Source organism: Ornithodoros turicata, unplaced genomic scaffold (assembly GCF_037126465.1).
Source record: "Ornithodoros turicata isolate Travis unplaced genomic scaffold, ASM3712646v1 Chromosome17, whole genome shotgun sequence".
NCBI lineage: Eukaryota > Metazoa > Arthropoda > Arachnida > Ixodida > Argasidae > Ornithodoros > Ornithodoros turicata.
Window position 1 is genome coordinate 531,285 of NW_026999326.1, and position 15,821 is coordinate 547,105.

Consider the following 15,821-nt stretch of genomic DNA (forward strand, 5'->3'; position numbering starts at 1 on the left):
GGCAGGTACTGGAATTGCATGGAATACTGGGGCTCAACCTTCGCCCTTTGAATCAGGCCTTACATGTGCATTGTGTAAAGAATGTGTTCTGCCGTCTGATGGGGATATTGATGTTTTACCTAGCATCATTACCGTGGCCATGAGGCGAAAGCAGACAGGTCGTTCAAGCCGAAACAAGCCAGAGTTGTAGATCCATTGTCTTTTCGTTCTGGTAGGACTCCAAGATTATCCATACACATAAAAGACTGCACGGTACCCCCCCCCCCCCCCCCCATTATCTAAAAATATTGATTTTACCTAAAAATGGCACTTTAGCGGTGTTTTTTTTTTTTTTTGACACGATATTGGGTCGGCTCTGACAGTGCGTCTCGGCGAGACGTCAATGTTCCACGGTGACGGCGCCACCTGTGGAGGGCGCAGTGCAAACCAGCAAGTACATATACAAAGGAAAAATAGCTAATGCTCTATGGCTGCACGTTGAGCATGCTCAACGTGCAGCCGTGGAACATTTCACACCGTGGTGTGAACACGTCACCGAACACGTCACCGTGGAACATTGACGTCTCGCCGAGACGCCACTGTCAGAGCCGACCCAATATCGTGTCACTTCCCTACGCCGGGCTGACGAGTCCCAAGTAGGACGAAACAGCTGTACTCGGCTATGGGAGTGCACGATCAAATTGTTAGCATATATATAAATATGTTAACTATATATATATATATATATAGATTGAGAAGTTACCCGTCAAAAAGAACTCGTTACAAGTTAAGTTACCGCGTGCAAAATGTAACTAAGTTAATAACGAAGTTCTTCAGCCTGAAATGTAACTCGCAGTTACTGAGTTACTTAAAAAAAGAACGAGTTACTTCCAAGTTACTTCGGACACAAAATACCATTACGCAGGTGCAACGCGAGTGAGCAGCTGAGTTAGTTTTTGAGCTGCCTGCGGAGGGATGCAACACGCGTAGAGCGTTTTCGTTTATGTCCAACAATAGACCTCTCCCTGTCTGTAAACAAATGACGTCATAGTGTTCGACAGCGCCAAAATTTGGTAGAATTGAACTACGCTCGAACCGTAGAGGTCAACATGATCGCGCCCGAAAGCCACGGTCTTGAGGGGATTACGATATGGTCTCTTAAAGGGACGCGACCCTCGGTCCTACTTATGTGCCCGTTCGTGGAACCTAGCCCCCTCGTTCCGATTTGTTTCGGTTTCATTCTGTCTACCAATGTCATGATGACATTTCTCTGGTAGAGGTCTATTCGAACGTTTGCATCTTACTCCCTGTGGGCGCACAATGGTTTAGCTTCATTTAAAATGGCAGCGGTAATTACTTCCTGAATAAAATACTGTCATTGACTGAATATCACGTTTTATGACAAAAAATGCCATGAAGGAACCGGAGAGAAAGCAAGGAAATATGTGGACGTGAGTGAAAAACGAGTTAAAGGTAACTTGGAACTGTATGTAAAGGTAACATGGAAATGTTCTGAAGGAGAGTTCCGAAAGGGTTTTCAGTTTGAATGCTAACGTATAACGCTTAACTTATGTTACTTTGGCAAAGTTACCTGAAAAAGGAACGAGTTCCTCTGAAAGTTACCACGGCGCAGGAGTACCGAGTTAAGTTACAAGTTACCAAAAAAATGAACTTAGTTACAGTACCGAGTTACTCGCAACGAGTTACCTCGAACTCTATATACTGTAACGTCGAATTGTATATATATATCACATGCCCGTAAGAGAATGCATGCTTTTTTTCTTCAAAATCTAAGACGGCTGAGCTACAACCCTGGCTGAAGTGCAAGAAGAGAGCGTGTTGCTTGGCTTGAGAACTTGGACGAAAAGCGAATGAGACGATAATGTAAGACTCCGTACTCGTCTGTTTCGCATTGTTTCAACAATGGCTGGTTTCGGCTCCAATTCTTCGGCTGGTTGAAACACTTGATTGTCATCAAGACTTAAGGCATTATGGCATTATGACAGATGAGGGTCAAAAGCAATACAAAATCACAGTTGGTCAAAGAACCTACATACCTAAGAACGACGTGTATCATCTTTACATGTATTATAAATATTACGATATTTTATTTTCTATCTCTATTGACTACCGTTCGCTGCAACACATGCGAAACAGAGCTAGGAGAGACAGCGAATTATGTTACTCCAATAGAAGACGCCCCAATATGACCGGGCTTTGTGTTATGTTATCGTTCCCTTTCGAAGAAGCGTTCGATATGCCAAAGTTACTCTGTTCATCGGCGCAGAAGGCGCGCAAATAGCTCATAATGGGAATACAAAATCCACTAAAGAAAATGCGGCGACGTCTCTGTTGGTGACACACCGTGTTTTTGTTACCTTATGATCATAATTCGTTTTAGGATAAAGAAGCGGAGTGGCTGTGCACCCCGAGCCTTATTTAGTCATGCAGGCGGACTCGATATTAGATAGGATTACTTAATGGCCGTATTGATTGGTTTACCTTATTGATTCCACGCTGTTTAGATTGGGACCGCTGATACTCCCGAAGACACGATTTTATGACGCATTGAAACACACGAACCCCGAAAAGTATACTTGCTCCCAGGGGCGGATCTTGGATTTTTCTGAGAGGGGGCCCAATTTCGGCCAGCATGGTATATACAAGATCTAGGTCAATTAAAGGCTATGTGTAGACACGAATCGAGAGGGGGGGGGGGGGGGTCAGGATGCCCTGACTCCCCTCTAGATTCGCCCATGTTTTGCTTCCTGCATCTGAATCGCAGACAATCGCATGAGCCTTCCACAGATGAGTGGGCGGTCCCCATTGTAGGACTTAAGTTGTCACTTGCTATAGTGAAGACGGAGATAACCCTCTCCCGCGCGTCAAGGTCATGCGCATCCGCATACGACGTCGTAAAAAAATCTCAATTGGCTGCACATAGATAGACGGTTCATACTACGCCGTAAAAGCAGTGCGCCGACACCGAAACTATTGGAACCATACATGTTGCAGCACCTGAAGGCGGAACAGTAATTTCTGCGACGGACTACTTCGGGCGCCGTTCTAACGTTGAATACACGGGGAATAGCTATGATGCACTTTGAGGCAAGTTTGGAACCGTGACGTATCATTTATTTTTGTCCACTGCTGATCGTGGCGCTCTACGTTCATTGCCATGTATGTGCTGATCAGTATGCAACTGCGTCATTCCCCAGGTAAGCTGCGTCGAAAGAAAGCGTAAAATTACTTACGAGAGTTATGCTTGGTGCACTCCAATGCGGTTGTAGTTAGCAAGGGGTGCATGTCTTGGAGATGTTTCTCTGAAGCGCTGCAACGACAAAATAAGTACGATAACATAAATATACGATGGGTAATAACAACTTTAAGCACTCAACAACGTAACCACATGACAAACACCAGGGTTCCACAAGGCTTTCCACAGCCGTCTCGTTGTAATCAGGGTCATAATAGACACATGAACGTTATGCATTTCGAAAAAAAGCAGTCCCTCCCTCCCTGGAAGATACCTCATTAAACTGTTCAGGTTTCCTTCGTCAACATTGTCCCTTCCTTGATGGAAGGACGTCTGGTATAACGGCTATGCCACACCAACTGTCTTCTCGTCAGGACATTTCAACGCCGTGATTACTCATCTGTATATTCTGTTTGTTTTTTTTTTTTCTCGCAAGACCATATGTCCGTCTTTTGATGGTAATCAACACGCATGTAACAGTTTTCGCGTTCGTTTTTCACGGACAACGAAGAAATTGACGACCGTCTGCATCAGCCCTGGAATCGCCCCGGACGCTTACTTCTGGATAAGAGAATCAAACGAAATAGAGTTTGTTCAATCATAATGCGTTGTACGTGTATTAGTGGTCGCTAAGATTGTTTGGTGCTGGTTTGACGGAAGAAAAAAAGTACAATGAAGAGACTGTCGGCGCTGATGAAGAGCAATTTTTCCCAGTTGCAACAGAAAACAAAATGCATGAAGGAACCAAAGAAAATAGCTGCCCCTTTAAGCGTTGTTCCTGGGGCGTCTAACTGTAAACTCTAAACAAAATGCATGAACGAACCAAAGAAAATGGCTGCCCCTTTAAGCGCTGCTCCTGAGCCGTCTAACTGTAAATATTTTTTCACATTGTCACTGTCATATCGTCCAGTGAGACAACGAACGAACGTACACAGTGGTTCGCCCAGCACCGGTATCGCTTTCAAAGCCGCACACACGGTTTTCCTTATAAGCTTCCGTCTATGAACGTATAGGTATGAGATGACCTCATACAAAATTCTGAAGGCGCAAACATGAAGCTTGGAAGCCAAAGGTAAGAGATACGTATTCTGGTTATGCAGTAGAAATGGAAGGAAGAAGCAAGGAACGGCAAAAAAGGGTGTGGAAAGCGCATTTTAATGCATTCTTGCTACGCAACAATCGCGGCGTGGTCTGTCTGTATCCACGGCGCGGCGCACATGCGCGATGACTGGAGAGGCAAAGAGAGCGCGCGCGGGGAGTCAGACGCGACCACAGCGCCGGCGCGTCGGCACTCGACAGTGCAGCTGTGGTTGTCGATAGATTCAGGCGTGTCGGCGTGGGCGCGCCATCGATTATGAAAGCTGTGCGAAGGAGCAGCGGCCAAAGAAGGCTGAGGCTGCGAGACGGCGCCGCCAATCTGAAACGGAGTAAGCCAGGAAGGCTCGTTTCACTGCGAATGCTGTCTTGAGTTAGTGTTGTGTAAGGTCATTTGAAAGTTTGTGAAGGGTCGTAGAAGAGTTGTGCAATGTTCTGAAGGAGAGTTCCGAAAGGGTTTTCAGTTTGAACGCTAACCTATAACGGGTCCACCAATGGATCGACCATAGATTTGTTCTTCATGCCTTACCAGGTACACATAAAGTCCTAAGTTGTTGCATGTAATCCTAAGAGCGTACACCATCGCCGACAGCAAGATGCAAATATATTTATTCATTAATTCCTGCCCGATTTATCTCATAAATGTGCATTTGCAACAATTTCTGTGCACCTCTCACCATTTCGCCAACGGCGTCAAGGCAATCTTGAGCGCAGATTGATATCTCATTTCCTCATGTATCTCATTTCATTGATATCCACTTCTTCCGTTTCTGATATCTCATTTCCTTGTTGAAAAAGAAACACACAGAAGAAAACAAATAACTAGCCTTTTGTACGTATTCGTGGGTACATAAGCCTCCACTGTCCGCAGTCCCACAGGAATGCGCAGTTGCAGAAGAAACGGGAGCAGTCTTCAGGCCTTCATAACCCCCCCCCCCTTTCCAAGCACATATCTTCAAGAAATACTGAAAGTATTTACCTTCGGGCAGTCGATTCCATCTAGCGATACGGAACTCTCGTTAGCAGTTTAAATTGAGTACTTGTGTTTGAGCTTGCCGTGTATACGCGCATAGGCAATTGACAGACAACAACTTTATTTTGACTTTGGATAGTGGGGAGGTTCATCGCCAGAGGCGATACTCTACCCCACTGCTGGTGGGGATGTGGGGAATGAAATAACGAGCCCCTTCACAATAACGATCGAAGTCCGATGGTATTCAGAAATGTCAAAAGAGCCTTGAGCGCAGATCGTTGCTGGACTGGATTGGGCCAGGGACCAAGCAATTTCGATAGGGAGAAGAAGCGAGAGTCCAACTCACGAAGAAACTCGGAGAGTGCGGTTTCTGAAGGTTGGTAGTGGGGGCAGTGAAGAAGAATGTGCTCCAGATCCTCAAGAGCACCACAGTGGCAGCAGGTGGGAGAGTCAACTTGTCTCAAGCGGTAACGTCACTGAGCTGTAAAGGCCACATCAAGGCGCATTCGGTGGATTAATGCAGCATCTTGACGAGAGGTGTTTCGTGGCACGCGGAAAGCCAGCGTTGGATCAACTCTGCTCAACATAGAGGGGGGAAGAATGTCGGTTGTCCATTGGCGGGAAGCCAGGGGTGTCATTAGGCGTCGCAGAATTGAACGGCGGTCTCCTCTCAGCAAAACAAAACTGGTCAGTTTCCGATACGACAGTGCTGCTTCTGCGGCGCTGTCGGCCTGCTCGTTCCTCAAGACACCTCAATGGGCTGAAACCCACTGGAGAACTAGCCTGTACCCTGCTGCGTAGATAGTGTGGTAAACCATTAACACATCTGTGACGAAGGGTGCGGATGGGCCTCGTATGCCGGAATTTTCAATAGCTTGAAGTGCAGATTTCGAGTCTATGAAGACTACCCATTCCCGCGGTGTAAAATCAACGATGTGTTGTAGAAAGAAAATGATGGCATAGAGTTCCGCAGCTGTGGAGGAGGTTGGGTGAGAAAGGCGTCCTCCGTACACTACGCCTTCGGGTGCTACGACGAATGCTGAGGCGGACTTGTTGTTTCGGGATGCGCCATCGGTATATGCTGCCGTAAACGTAGAAAACTTCTGGTCTACCAGAGCATGAAAATGGGCTCAAAGGACTTGAGGGGGGACCTAATCTCTTCTTTCCAGAAGGTTTGGAAGGCGTACAAAAGTCAGCAGAGACCAGGGGGCTTCCGGCTGCATAATGTCCTTAGCTATGAAGCCAGTGAGAGTCTGGCGTGTCCTCTGCGCTACTCGATAGAAGTCGCTTTCAGGGCGGCATCGAATTTTCCTGACGATCGGGTGACGGGGAATGTGGGCACGCAAGCGTAGAAGCTGCCGTGCCGTTTCACGTTCACGGAGAACCTCAATCGGGAGTTCACCAGCTTCAGCTAGTACTTGCCGTGTTTCAGCCACTCTTGGAACTCCAAGGCAGCGACGAAGGCTTCGAGCAAACAGGGACAGAAGAGTAATTAATGATGTTGCGAATATCCTGTGCAAAATAGGAGGGCTGTAAAGCACAGTAGCCCTCACCAACGCCGCGTGAACTGCGAGCAGGGAACGCTGATCGCAGCCCCATCCTGAGCCAGAAAGATGTTGAATTGCAGGGAGCCATCGCTGCACTTTAGTTTCCATGTGTTTAATGTGGCGAGCCCAACGCAAGTCCAAGTCGATTACCACGCCAAGGAAGCGGTGAAAGCGTACCGGCTCAAGCTTCTTTGCACAAACCCAAAGAGGGAAATTGGCCATAGCTTTGCGCCTGAAAGGGAGCTCGGCACACTTTTCGGGTGAAAGGTCCATCCCAAGGTGCGTGAGGTACGTATGGACATTATTTAAAGCGAGCTGCAGGCGGCGCTGTATGGCTGGGCGCGATTTTCCTACACTCTTAACTCCGTACCCTTTAGTAAAGGGTAAAAAATCGCAATATTTTACCCTCTATTTCAGAAGCTACCAGGTACCCTCTGAGCGACCCCTTTTATAAAAGTTACAAGGAAACCCACTAATTAGAGGTTACGGCCTTCAATCCAGCACCTGCCCGTAAAGGGTACGTCAACGCGCGGCTTTTTATACAGGATGTTCATTTTTATTCGCAACAGGGTAGCGCTCATTTGGCAGGTGGGTTATGTGAATTTTTGCTAATTAATCGGTCCGTAGTTACAGACACATGCGTCAGGAAATGTCGGAGATGTTTGTAACTACGGATGGGTTAATTTGCGAAAATTGACGTAACCCACCTGTCAAATGAGCGCTGGTGTGATGCGAATAAAAACAAACACCCCGTGCGTGGGATATGGACAGACATTTACAGAACACACCAAGGTACCAAAATGAACCCGCAGAAAAGGAGATCTTGAACATATGTATATTACAAAAACAGAAGTATAGCTAGAGGTGACACATTGTGCACAAGTGCGATTCTGATGTGAGGAGGAACCATGATCGCTTCACCATAGGTATGTGGAAAAAAGAACTATCTTCTAAGTGAGAAGCAATGCATAAAAGTGCGAGGAAGCCAGCGAGTCAAAACAACTGCCCTATGTTTGCTAAGCTGAACAGACCCAACGAAATGGAGAATTGCAGCAGAAAAAAATTTATTCCACATTCCTGTTGCAGAGGCGAGCGCAAATGGCAATACAGTATTACATAAAACGCACACAACCTTGAGGAATATGAGTGTACAGTAACGCAGGAGACACTACATTACTGCGTTATCAGCGTTGGAGGCGCTCTGGGACGAGTTTGTGAGGTACTGCATTGCGCTGGTGACGGTATATGTGAACCTGCATGTGGGATCCTGGGAACAAAAGTTTGGGAAATGAGAGTAACAATTACGGAACCATTCAAATCGGTACAAAGCACAAGGTACAAAGCAGCATAAATGCAGGAAGGCGTTCACTCCGCGATTGAGTCTTAGAATATCGTAAGAATACAACGAGTAGGAAGCTGCGAATTATATATCTCGATGCATATATCCGCAGCTCGCAAAATGCACGCCGGTGTATTGACTTGGCGACCAAGTAAGAGCAGAAAAGTAGCAAGCGTAAGTGGCGTTCATATGCAGGACCGCAAAACGCTTGCCATAATCACAACAAACATGCGCTAAGAGCTTTTGCTATCAAAATAACGCACGTACCTAGCACAAAACGTACACTTACCCAGTGTATGAAGTGTGTGAATTAGGGCTGCGGTGGTGACGTTCGTTTTCGGTTATATATTCTTTGCAATCTTCGCACTCACTACACTTTCCCCTGAGAACACCGAAAATATCCTTGTTTGCTAGAGACATCTAGCTTTTCCGTTGTTCCTGACGATACTACGATAAACGCGAGGAAAACCACTGATTAAAACAGATTACACTTGTTAACGGACGGACGACGAGCGTTAAGCGTTTCAAGGCAACCGCTCTCAGTGTGGATAGACATAGACCAGGCTCGGCTACGCAGCGAAATCGGAAATCTTGGTGGTTGCGGCATTGACAATGGTTTTCCACCCTTTAGAAAGAAACATACTATCAGTATTCCAGACTGCGAGCTTATAATCTGTGTTCATACAGCATTGATAACATGTAGTCGACGTATAGATGACGCTGAAACAGATAAAAAATAACAGCGTAGATTCTCAACTGTCGTCTCGAATGGGAGGCTGAAACGCGGCATTATGCTGAAAAATAGAAGGAAAACAAACGATAAGAACATGAACGATAAGAAACTAACAAAGAAATTATCGTTGGAGATTTCGCTTAGAAGTTACAGTGCCGGAGTAGAGGGTACATTTATAAGTTACAACAAGCTGTTTTTGTTTTTTCCGAGATGTAACTTCTATTCGTGTTGTAAAGACATGACCTTGGTCGCTTTTAACCTCTAAATATACGTTACAGTGGTGTAACCTATAAGAAATCTCGAAATCTACGTCTATATAGAAGTTACATGTTTCTAAAAGTTACAATAAAAGGTACGGGTTTAAGAGTGTACTGTCCAAAGGGCGACCTCATCTGCATACACTAAAAACGACACATTGCCAGGAAAATACTGATTGTAGGCATGACATCACAGCATTAAAGAGTGTCGGACTCAGAATACTTCCTTGGGGGACTCCTTGAGGAACAGGATGCTGAGGGCTTTGGCCTTAGGACGTACGGACAGCGACAGTTCGATCCCTAAGGAAGTCTTGGAGCCGGATGAAGAGCCGACCGGTTACCGCAAACGAGCGCAAGGCGTGCAGCACACAAATGTGCGAGACGGGATCATATGCGCGCTTGATGTCGAGGAAAACCGGTAGGACGATCCATCGATGGCCACGAGCATGTTGGACTGTAGAGACGAGGTCGAGAACTGGATCCATGGAGATTCGGTGGCGATGAAATCCAGCCATTTCGTGTGGGAACGCAAGTTGTTTTTTCAGCCACCAGTCGAGGCGATGCAAAACCATTCTCTCCATCGGTTTCCCCGTACAGATTGTCAGGCTCACAGGGCGAAAGGAGGATAGGGCTATTGCGGGCTTGCCTGGTTTCAAGATGGGAACAATCAGTGCTTCCTTCCAGGTAGGTGGTAAAGATCCTTGTTGTCAAGACGTATTATACACATGAAGGAGAGCTTGGAGTGACCGCCCGTCAGGGTTTCGCAGTGCGGCATAGGTGATTTTATCGGGTCCCGGGGACGAGCCGGCGTACACAAGCTTCAACGCTGCCTTTAGCTCGATTGGTGTGAAGTCGCGGTCCATAACTTCTGGGGGACGGGGCCAGTCTTGGTGAAGTTCAGCCGTCAAACTGTGGACAAAACTATGGTGTAGTGGCGTCGTCGAGGCAGCCGCCGGTGTCGTTAGTACCACACAGAAGTCCGTCGCTAGCGTGTTTTCGTCTACGCCCTTAACAATAGCCAAGGCCGCGAGAGGATTCTTTTGAGGAGGCGCCCCCTTCAGAGATCGGACTGTCCGCCAGATATTCGTGGCCGGGTCAAACGGTGAAAGATGGTGACAAAACTTACGCCAACGCTTCCTGTCCTCTTTCTTAAGTTCTCGTGTTACGTTAGCTTTCATCCGGCGGTATTCCACAATGTCCGTAAGTTGCCCTGTCCGACGAGCCGTTCTTTCTACTCGGCGACGTAATGTCCTAAAGTGGTTAACTACTGGGGAATGACCGACATGGCTTGTTACCCTTTTAGGCATGACCACCGCGTCCTGAATACCGCGGGTAATTGCTTGCGAGAAAGCCTCTGGGGACATACCGGTGTGCACAGATGTTCTGAGGCCCGCTCCATAAAGTCTCCAGTTTGTGAAAGAAATCAGTCCAGTGGTAGCTGAGAGGGGCAGTCTGACTTGCGAAATATATAGAGGAAAATGATCTCTACCACTAGTGTCAACGTCCGTAGCGCACGACAAGTGGCGAAGTATGTCGGTTGAGCACCACGAGAGGTCCAATACATCAAGTGACGTTGGGGATCGCATGTAAGTTGGCTCGCGATTGTTCAGCAGGCACATGTTATTATTCTCTATTGCCTCCAACAACCTCCTTCCCCTACCGTCCGTCCTTCGGCTTCCCCAGGCCGAGTGATGGGCATTGAAGTCACCAAGCACGAGCACCGGGGCTTCCAGAGAACCAAGTAAACGTTCCAGGCCACTCCACGGGACCTGTACCGCGGGACGTATATAGGTACTCACGACCGTTAACAGCATGGAGCCAAGGCGGACCCTGCAGGTGATGTAATCATAAGAGCGATGACAAACTGACCCGATGTGCGCAGCAACGAGGTCATTACGAACATATAGCGCTGTTCTGCTCTCAGAGGATTGGTGAGATCGATAGATTGTGTATGCATTAACGCGATGTGTAGTATCCATGCCGTGTTCGCATACAGCTATGAAAGGGAACTTGTAGTGTTGTAGATGTAATTTTAAATCAGGGAGCTTGTTACGCAGGCTTCGAGGATTACAGTGTATCGCCATGGCCTTTCTATACAATGCCGTCATGCTGATGCAAAGATAATGCCTCCAGTGCCAGAAGCGCTCGGACCTCGGGCAGTTGCGACGCACCAGGAAAAGCAGAGACAATTGTCTTAAGGGCAGCGAGTACCGCCGAGAAGAGTCCCAGAGAACCCACATCTTCAGGGGCTGATGAGGGTAAATGTCTCCTCGTGCCTGCATCAACTGCAAAACCGTGCCTGCATTTGGTTTTGCGTACGTGACGGACACGGCCTGTGATATGGCGCGCGAAGATTATATACATCATGGATGACTTCGAGAGAAGGGGGAGAGTGAGGCAATCGCGAAACAGTCAGTCGTAGTTTGCGTCGATGGTCGGAACCAACGTGGAATCATCGATATGTGATTGAGAGCGGGAGCCCGGACGGATGCAGGGAAGGAGATGAACGACGGCGGAGGGGGGGGGGGGGGCATTGATGCGTCGAACCCACGTTCGACCTGAGGGTTCGTCCCCGAAGTCGCGTTCCACTCGTGTCCCCAGTGTGCCTGGTTCCGTCACACTGGCGTAAGTGCGTGTAATCTGCCTTGATGGACGAGGAGGATAGGCAATTGATGGAGGTATAGTGCCAGCTGTTGATGGTCTAAGAAAGCTTACTGAGGTACAGTTGAGGCATTTGGTATAGCAGACCCTTTAAGGAGTTAGCCAATGAGTAGGATGTCCTCGCGAACTAGAGGGGTGTATTCTAGGTCATGTGGATCACCTTATGATTGCACTAGGGAACAAGTGAGGCTCTACCGTGAATAACTGTAACTAATGAACATCTTAAATTATGAAAGATAGATGTCTGACGCGACGCCACCATCTTGGCATGTTGTATGCCCTTACTGCGCAGAAAAAGAAAAGACAAAGATTGAGCCGATATAGTGCGACGATGTGGCGTCCGAAAGCACATCATATCTGGGGGTAATTTTTATCATTGTGCCATAAACACATTTTCTTGGCTGCCCTTAGACACAGAATGAAGACGAGGCAGCGGTTCCTCCTCCCTTACTCTCCCTGTTTTCTACCTCCATGTCCATGTCCTAGCAAAGATAATGTATCATCGTCTGCGCCACGTGCCGACCCTTTTGCCCTGACAGAGAGCGCATTCCCTTTATTAAAGCAGTCACCCGTCTTGTCTCGTGAAGACGTCGGTTCTTTACCTGAGCGTTCCCCATAATTCACGTGCCATCTTCGTTTCTGCAGTTTTCAGAAAGTAGCATAGAACTTCTTATGAACATGTCACATACACGGTGCTATACCAAGCCTTGTCATGTTCCCTCGTTGGTGCGACAGCTTGCGATGCAGTTTGCGATATAGTTCGCCAGGAATTACATCAGTGCACGTATGTTTGGTAACAAACTCGATATGAAGCTAAATTTATTGATCTACACAGCATCGGTTATCCATATTGCGTGATGCCCATGTCGCACCGTGATCATCCAATCTGTAGAAGCATTACTTCTTAGTTTGGGAACTAACTCTGTCGAACGGATCTGTCAAGAATTGTTTTTGTCTGAGTTAATGGTAGCAAATGTATTGATGATATTGCTTACGGGGAATTCATTTAACTGCACCGAGGGATTGTCACACGACTGTTACCTGTATGTCAAATTGTCTTTCTGTGCGCAGTTTATGCAGCGAAGTTAGGCAAATGTAATGAGTAGTTTATACAAAGTAGCCAATGAGTAACGCCCCAGTTTTACGGATGCCATACCACATGCAGCGCATGCAGTCGTGAACGCCTATGCTCTACTTTCCAGCGCTTTTTATCATGTAGCGATAAAAGAAATTGCAGAGTGGGCAACACATCCATGTGTCGTGCTGGGCTTTTTGATAAAATCGGTTTCCCAAACTTTTTCCAGTTTCCTAGCATCAAAGGGTCAGCGCGCCCTGTTACCTTCAAACGGTCGCAAGAGCTCGTGTTTCCCCACAGTTGAAAGCCATAAAATTTTAGTTGACATGTACGCAGTGTCTCTTCGTGGGATGTGTGACATCTGCTCCCCCTTAGACAGTGTTGTTTTTCCCTAGAGGCGGCTTTGTACTGAAGGCAGCATAATTGTATGTTAACAGAAGCGGTGGAAATTACAGCGTTCTTGGAATGCAGTGGCGGACGCACACGTGTTCTTGGTTTTGCGTACGTGACGGACACGGCCTGTGACATGGCGCGCGAAGGTTATATAAATCATGGATGACTTCGAAGAGGGAGAGTGAGGCAATCGCGAAACAGTCAGTCGTAGTTTCCGTCGATGGTCGGAACCAACGTGGAATCATCGATATGTGATCGAGAGCGGGAGCCCGGACGGATGCAGGGAAGGAGATGGACAACGGCGGCGGCGGCGGCGGGGGGGGGGGGGGGGGGCATTGATGCCTCGAACCCACGTTCGACCTGAGGGTTCGTCCCAGAAGTCGCGTTCCACCAGCGCTGATATCCGGGCAACCGAAGTTACGACCCAGAGGCCCAGCTGGCGGCGACTGACTGGAACGAGGTGCACCCGACGACGATGTGGTGAGCAAGAGACGGATTGGCGGCGAGGGCGGTAGTCGAGCCCTCGGACCGAGCCTCCATGTGGGACAGTAGCCCTGCCGCCAAGGCGCTGTCTTCGATATTGTTTGACCCGGCCGTGGACCAAGAATGGAGACCAGAGCGGATGAAGATAGAGGGAAGCAGCAACCGAAAGCCACAGCATGCAAAGCCGGCCGCGTAGGTCACTGCCGAAGTCGTATTCAGAGCTCGTCTGCCGCGCCATCGTCCATGGGCTGCTGAAGATATGATGTCGTCGGGGTGCGCAAAGCCATGGTCTGTCACTCTTTCCGCTTGTTATGTCTGCCTCGTTTGTACAGGATTTATTCATTGATTCATTTTCGGCGCATTTTGTATAATTGTTCATTTACAGTATATCATACGATATAGTTAACTTGGGTCCGCTTTATATCATGAGTATAATTGTCGTGATTTCTGTAATTTATCATGCAAAGTGAATAATATCGTTGCAGTTGAGCTTTCATTAAAACATGTTTCGTTATTGTTGACGAAGTGCGTGGCGTCATTCTTCCTCTCCTCTGCGGGTGCGTACGTTGAATGTATCCCCTGTTTTCGTTATTTTGTGCCCCGTCCCCTTCGGCTACGACGAATGACGTCATATGCATAGTTTATTATGCAAACTGTCAAGTTGCTTCAGTGCAGCGTTTGGGAGACTTCCGGCCACGGTTGTTTGGATTTATTCCACATGGATTTTATCCGGTGGATCTTTTTTTATTTTGTCCGCCCAATTAATTCGGATTTTTATAGATTTTGTCTTTCAAAAGTATTTTGTCTTTCGTCATTGATCCCAATTATTGCTATTATAACAGACCGATAACTCCTTCCCCAACCTGCCTCGTGACGGCACCAATGACGGCACCAGACTGAGATCACAGTGTCAACTGCAGTGCTCGAAATTCATTAGTGCGTCCAGACATTTGAAACTTCAAATTTGAAACTTAATCTCAAAGGACGACGGAAGCGAAAATAAGCCGCAAAGCTGTTTGCCTCATATTAAGATGTGTACCAAAACAATCCGGAATTCGATTTAGATTTACGTATATTTGTTGAAATGCCGCCATAATGACGATATAAAATTCGGCCCCGGAGCACGCGAGGACATAGTGTTCCTTGCACGAACGACACACGAATAGAGAGCACAAACATAGCGTCAAACATCGACTGACGTTTATTACAAAGACAACACTACCGAGGCTGGCCCGAAAAATCCATCCGAAGGAAGGTGATCTCATTCTCTCTAGGGATGAGAGTCTTGCTGGTTAGATTGCTGGCTGTCTTAAATTGCGTTAGGCCAGGATATGTTTCAGAACTAACACGCTCTACCAGTCGCGGTTGTTTCCGTGGCCGTATTGGACATCGGCCCTCGACTGGCAATCGAGAGATGCGAAGTTTTGCCGGTGTCTGCCTTTTCTGATGACTGTCATATTTCAATTGGTCCGAAAGACAGGAATCTTATTTTCGCCGCGAATCCGTCTAAACCTACTTGCAGACAGGTGAAACAAGGCAAGTACTTTGCAGATATATTGTTGACGAATGGTTCAAAGCAAATCCGGAGGTGCTCATTAGTCTTGGCTTGTCAACGACGTACATCAGGCTAAAAGAATGAGCGGCCCCTTCTGTATTTCCACGAAAACGGAAGGCAGAAACCTTTACCTCCACTTGGCGTTTCGGCGTACGTCTGATTGCCGCTACGGGGAAAAAACGGAGACGAAAAAGCATGTACGAACCCATCTCTCATAGGATATATCGCCTTCATCCGATCTCCGAATCGAACATCTTCAGGCGTTATTCGGAATTCGCTGTGTTTATCCCGTTCACGGGGCAGCCGCACATGGAGCTCGAGAGATATTTGACGTCACGCGTTCCTCAGATTTTCCCGCAATGGTTTGCGGCAGTGGGCGCGCTCCATGGGCGATCGTGTCGGGTGGGCGGCCCAGCGCGCTCGTAATCGTCAAAAATATGCCCATCCGTACAGTGTACTCGCAAAATACTAGTGG

General features: G+C 47.5%; 1 protein-coding gene and 1 long non-coding RNA gene across 4 annotated transcripts in view; both read right to left on the reverse strand.

Moving 5' to 3' along the window:
- LOC135372798 (synaptic vesicle glycoprotein 2C-like) overlaps positions 1-15,821 on the reverse strand; it is a 767,922-nt gene that overhangs the window by 388,895 nt on the left and 363,206 nt on the right. For all 3 annotated transcript variants that reach the window (XM_064606261.1, XM_064606262.1, XM_064606263.1), the window contains one exon: positions 3,234-3,310. The gene's annotated coding sequence lies outside the window, so the exon portion shown is untranslated. The remainder of the gene's footprint in view (positions 1-3,233; positions 3,311-15,821) is intronic.
- LOC135372746 (uncharacterized) lies at positions 7,896-8,623 on the reverse strand. Its single transcript, XR_010416103.1, has 2 exons — positions 8,479-8,623; positions 7,896-8,117 (listed from the first exon to the last, which is right to left on the reverse strand). It is a non-coding gene; the product is annotated as an uncharacterized LOC135372746 (long non-coding RNA).